Here is a 6,556-nt window from a genome sequence, read left to right on the forward strand (position 1 = left end):
GGCTGAATTTGGACAGTGTGAGCAGCTCACCTGCTGCCCTGGAGCCAGCTGTGTGTTCTTTCTTCTCTATACAGAGCCACACAGCCGGCAATAGGGTATATGAACCAGCTGTTTACAGCCTACACCCCTGTACCATCCACGTTGAAAGCCACTAAGTATATCCATGTGGCTCCAGCTGCATCCCAATGCATGTACGTGTGGAATCACTCTAGCAGGGCTGGGGAGGGCACATCGCTAGGGAAGAGGGCAGCAATACTGTAATTGGCCACATGGTCAGCCTGAAAGAAAGGCAGGGCACTGCCATGTTGGGTAAAATAAGCACAGCTGGAAATAACCTTCTTGCAGGGCTGTGTGCCCTGTGCAAGGTCACTTACCTTGTGAGGGAACCAAACCCAGTTACTCTGTACTCACCCCATAAGCTATTCGTTTCAGTTAGGTGTTTTCTCCTTGAAGAAGCAGGACAAAAGGGATGTGATATGCTGAATCATTTAGGGAAAAAATCACCCTGTCAGGTAGATTATCATCAGCTAAGCAAGGCCCTGGAGGCCAAAACCTCAGCCTCTAAATTATACATGCTGAATGCCTATGCTTTTACTGTATTGTTGAGGCAAAGCCTGCACTATGTGTTTCAGGGATGTTAAAGAAAACATTAAAGCAAAGTTATATCACAGCTGGTATTTGCCCAGTGATTCCACATTATCCTTGTGAATAGCAGGTGCCCTAGACACACTGAGTCCCTAGCAGGGAAGGGATACGCAGTATCTTGCTTTGTAATTGCTGGCAGAGATGCCTGTGGGGTCATTCAGCTGCTAAAACATTAAAGCATATAAAAGCTGGGTATGAGAACTGCAAACCTCCTAGAAGAATGTACACCCTGCACGTGAGAGGGAACAGATGCATTCTCGGGAGGTGGGTGTCACTCTTGCTTCTGCTACTCACTTCTCTGACGTTTCCTCTGTTTACTCACTACCTTTTTCTCCTGATTTCACTTTCAAAGCTATCTGTACACATTAGCAGATGGTTGCCTTTCTGGCTAAATTCTCTTTCCAGGAGGTGTTCAGAGTCAAAGTTTAAGTGAAAACACCCCTGCATTTGGCTTAACACCTGACATTGTCTGGGTTACTTCAGGTTTGAATGTGATACTAGCAAAATTGCACAAATAATTTTCTTATTGGAAATTGCCCCATGCAATTGCATTTCACTCACAGGGATTATATCCCAAGCCAGCTATTCTCCAGTGAATTATATTATTCTAACCCAAAACTTTGGTTATTAAATTAACAATTTCTTACCCAGTTGATTTAGAGGAGTGGGGATATGACATTCTGGTGTGCATCTCTGGAAAAATGCTGTAGCTTTCCCCTTCTCACTAGGTGCAGCTGCTCTTCTTGGATCTTCTGTGCTGATTGCACTGGGCTTGTTCTGCAAAGAGTCTCTTTTGCTTTTCCCACTGAAATGCTGCTTTTGTGGCCATTTCTGTGGCAATCACTGTCTATGATGGTAACCCCCATTCACTGTGCATTAACATAGTCTCTGAACAGGGCATTTTGTTACATGCCATTCAGAGGAAATCCACCTCACCTGAGGGAACGTGTGGAAAATAACCTGTGAAGCATAGGGAAGGGAGTAGGGCCTTGATCCTGCATTTCCTTCCTTGGAACTAGGTCACATGGTGCTTTGCATGGATGCACTGGGAAGCACGAAGTCCCATCAGTCTTGACCATCACTTTCCTGGACGGCAGGTACCAGCATAGTGGGAAAAGCCAAACCTGAGCATTGCTACAACCTCTTTTTGTTTGTAAGCATGGGCAAACCCAACTAGTACAGCTATATCAAAGTCTTACGTCTTACACCCAAGACAGGCAAAAGGGATGCTTCCTGCACTCTGCCCCTTAGGATATGCCTGTAAGCACATAGTCTTATGATACTGAGCTTTTAGTCTAATAGAGGGAGGCCAGTGTAGGGCTGAGTGCGCATGCACGAGAGTTTGACATGCATGAGCTTCACACCTCTAGGTAATCAGTGGCATCAGGACCTTTACAGGAACTCCAGTCTGCTCCAGGAGTGTGATAATAAGCTGCTCCCTTACTCTGAGCAACAGTATGATTGAGTCCCCATTTAAAAACTGTATTGATTTTGATGGGAGTTTTGATAGAGTATGGGTGTTGAAGGACTCCCAGATTTGGCTGTTAATCTTCAGGATTGCTTCTTTCTGCTTGGCTGAGCACATGCCTCATGTTTCCTGTCCCCAGTGTGAAGGATTTAGGAACTGTCAGTATCTCTGTTGATATATGAAGCACTAAACACAGTGGGAGCAAGACACACATTTGGGTCACTCCTGCTGAGGCCTAGCATTTATACTGGGGTAATTTAACAAGTCCCCACCTTCTGCTGTCCCCCTGTAAGAGCCTATTGCCCCGGGAATACAAGCTGTGAAATCTTTCGGGTGCCCACTCCTCTGTTGCCAGTGCTGCAGCTCCACACTCAAACAGGAGCTGAGATGCAAGGTGGTTTCAGTTAATACATGCTCACCATTTTGTCTCCCGTCTTTGCTGTGTGGGGTAGTCCCCCTGCCAGTCCAGCCATGACTGACCTGGCACTGCTCTTAGAGGTGCTCTGCAGAGCGGTGGCTGCTCGAGCCCATATTGGGTAGGCAGCAGCAAGACAGGGCCTGAATTTCAGAGGCGCTGAGGACTCACCACTGCCATCAGTCCTTCCGGAGTGCTCTGCACTCCTGAAAGCTAACCCCTGTGTATTGCAAGACAGGGCAACCTGCACAGGAGGATTCTTTGGAAACTGTTTCATGTGTCTATCTTCATAAATTTACAGATGATGCCCTGTTTCAGTGAGAATGAGCCACTTCTGCAAATGGTCTGGTGCTCAGACTGCAATGCCTTCTGCTAGATGTCTGTAAAGACTGCAAAGTGCTGTGGCTGAACTAACAGGTTCATCAAGAGTATATGGCAAACAAGACTTTTAGAGGGGGTAATTCCTTTTTATTTATTTATTTTTAAAGTAATGATGTGTGGCATTTTTGTCACAGCCTTAGCTGACAAAGCATTTTCTGGCCACGTTGCCTCAAGACAGCACAGAAGATTAATGTTTGGAATATGCTAAGCTCTTGAGAAAATGTAAAGATAATATCAGAAAAGTAATTCAACATGTCCCCAAAGCTCTTAACCACAAGTGATGACATTCTAGTCTTTGGGGAAATGTAGGACAAGCACTGTCAGCCTTTCAGTGCAGTGTGTGTCGCAATGCAGAGGGTGCAGAACCAAGGCTGAATTTGGAAAAGGATTGCTGTGCTTGCATGGAGTTCCCCAAAAAGCAGAAAATCCATCAGTGCACCAAAGAAAGTTCTTCTTTTGGCTAAGCCTGTGGGTGTCAGCTGGGTGTGGGATGCGTTCCGAGTTGCTCCTCAGAAGTTTCAGTGTGACCTTGGGGCATATGTATCACGTTCCCAAGTTCCCACATCTGTAGAAATGTGCACATGAACAATCTTTTTTACTCATGGACTGCTTCGTCGGCTCTGAGGGAGTCTGGAAGCATGTCCCACGGACAGAAGCAGAGAGAGGCGCTGATTTTTGTATACATGCTAATTATGCTGGGCTCACACTTAGATGCTCTACTCTCATTTGTATGCAAGCGCACAAGAAAACAACATGTGCAAATGTGGTTCATCCGGTAAGGTGGGAGCGCAGGCAGAGCTCAGCCCTTACCGTGGCTGGTTAGCACCTTGCGCAGTGGGCCTTGACTCTCTCTCTGCTGCAGTAATGCTGTACAGCTATGAACAGAGAGACCACACAGTCAGCGCTGAGGTCAGTAATGCATGGTTTTCTGAGGCGGTCTGCTTTTCTATTTAAACTGGAGTGTGCTATGGAGGGGAAACAATTAGCTTCAAAGAGGCCTCTAAAAACAAAGCCACTGATTTTTGCTACAGCAGAGCAGTTTCTGATCTCCTTGCTGAAGCTAATGAGAACTTGGCTAGAGCAAAGCCTGTAGGAAGATCGGGCCCAAGGCCTGTGCTGTTTAGATTGAGGCAGGAGAGCTAAGCAAGGCCAGGAGAGCAGAGGTGGAAGGGTTCTTGCCCACAGGAGCGGTGTCCTTTATAGATGCAGCCCTTCTGGGAACTGCTAGTTCTACACAGGGTTGGTGGAAAGGGGGTGACAGGGTTTGCCTCATTTCTGATGAAATGAGCCTTATTTCCATTACAGTGAAAGAGAAGTGACTCTCATTGACTTTTACTCTAGGATCAAAGCCGAAGAAGGGTGAGAAGGGCCATGTAGCTTGGCACAGGTTGATTCCAGCTATTGGCAGAGAGGACGCAGATGCAAGTGCACTGCTGCTGGTGTTGTTCCGTTATGCTGTTCCACAGCAAAGCCTTTAGCTGTCATCTAGGCATGCATAAAGAGATCGGTTTATTTATAAATCTCCACTTACTATAGGAACTCATTATTTTTTCTGACTTTCTTGAAATGATGACTGGCTCTCTTGAAATGAATGCACAAGTTAAAAAAAAAAAAAAAGAAAAAAAGCAAGCCAGAAAGCCCCCAGCCAAGCAAAAGAATGCTACAACTCTGAAGTTGAGCAAGATGATCCTGAGAAATGGAAAATGTCCTAAAAGTCAAATTAAAAAAAGGAAATATGTTCTTTTGGATTCTGAGCCTTTACAGCACAGTAAAAACTTGTGACTTAAGAATTCTCTGGCCCTAATACTTGCAGGTCTGGCTTGCTTGTTTCTTTAATAAAAACTGAAATGTTTGTGTGTAAGTTGACTCCATCTGCTGGGCTTTATGCATGGTATTAAGTATTATGAGATTCAGTTTTGCCCATTTACAGTTTTATCTTAAGTTGAGCTTGCCAGCCAACCAGGGAGAGGGGTACATTAGCTGTGAGGTTAGGACCATAAAACTCTGACTAACTCAAGGAAAGAAAGTAACCTGACAATATTTCAAATATACCCACTGGATCAGGAATACTATATACCATCAATCGCAAAAGAATACTTCATTTTCAAAGCTATCCCTGTGGTTTCATAAGCTTTTGCCTCTACCAGAAATGCAAGAAGTAATAAAAGAAGACATGGTTCTAAATGCTATAATGGATCCAAAGGGAGCACAGATGGGGCAGATGATTACAGCACTGAACTCCCTGCTATGGAAATGGACATATCTGAACAGAAATTTCCCTTCAAAACTTAACAATGAGGTCACACCTCCTGAGACTGCATAGTGCTGACCGGTACTACTTTTCTGGCATGGTTTTCTTTAGTAATGTGAATAAAAATATCAAATTGGTAGTAGTACCTTTCTTTCAGAGACTCTCTAGGCTTCAGGCCCCAAATTATTCACAACCCATGTATGTCATGACAACTTTGTGGTTAAGCCCTTCTTCCCAAGGATCTGTTGAGAACAGAGCATCCTATGAGGAACAGTGCTAAGAAGTCTGTTAAAGCTTGCAGTGTGTCTGTAGTTTGCCCCTGTAGTCAGTGCTGGTGAAGCCACACCTCAACTACTGTGTTCAGTTTTGGGCCCCTCCCTACAAGAAGGACACTGAGGTGCTGGAGTGTGTCCAGAGAAGGGCGATGAAGCTGGTGAGGGGTCTGGAGCTCAAGTCTGATGAGGAGCGGCTGAGGGAACTGGGATTGTTTAGTCTGGAGAAGAGGAGGCTGAGGGGAGACCTTATCGCTCTCTACAATTACCTGAAAGGGGGTTGCAGAGAGGTGGGTGTTGGTCTCTTCTCCCAAGTGACTAGCGACAGGACAAGAGGAAATGGCTTCAAGTTGCACCAGGTGAGGTTTAGGCTGGATATTAGGAAAAATTTCTTTACTGAGAGAGTGGTGAAACACTGGAACAGGCTGCCCGGGGAGGTGGTAGAGTCACCCTCAGTGGAGGTGTTCAAGGAACGTGTGGACGTGGCATTGCGGGATATGGTTTAGTGGGCATGGTGGTGTTGGGTTGATGGTTGGACTTGATGATCTTACAGGTCTTTTCCAACCTTAGTGATTCTGTGATTCTGTGATTCTGTGATTCTGTGTCAGCCATTGATCTGGAAATTCTTTATAAAAGGAGAGTAGCCTGATTTAGAATCTTCAAGTGGGTGGTTTTAAATTATTCAAGATATTGTATTACAAATCCAGCTGAGTCAATTCAAATTTCAACAAAAAATTCAAAGGACCATAAATTATCTGACTGGCATTACATGATTATCTCAAAAATCTTAATGACTGAAAAAACATGTTTCCCTGTAAAATTGCCAGATAAATTAGAAAAACCTAAACCACTTCCATAGCATGTTTCAATTGTTGCAGCAGACATTAAAAACCTGAAAAATATCATAGAGACATTCCTTATCTTTCACATTTTGCAGCACCCTAAATATAAATGTCTCTTTTTATTCTTTTTATGTATTGCTTCTAAAGATCTAATCATTACATTCTGTTTGTGTGTTTAATCACTGCTCATCGACACCCTTTTTCTACCTAGTGCTGCTAAAAATGTTTGTTTGCAGTTGCCCTTGTGCTCTGAACTGTGCTGTTTCCCATGCATAACTTTCT

Source organism: Gavia stellata, chromosome 8 (genome assembly GCF_030936135.1).
Source record: "Gavia stellata isolate bGavSte3 chromosome 8, bGavSte3.hap2, whole genome shotgun sequence".
In the NCBI taxonomy this organism is placed as follows: Eukaryota; Metazoa; Chordata; class Aves; order Gaviiformes; family Gaviidae; genus Gavia; species Gavia stellata.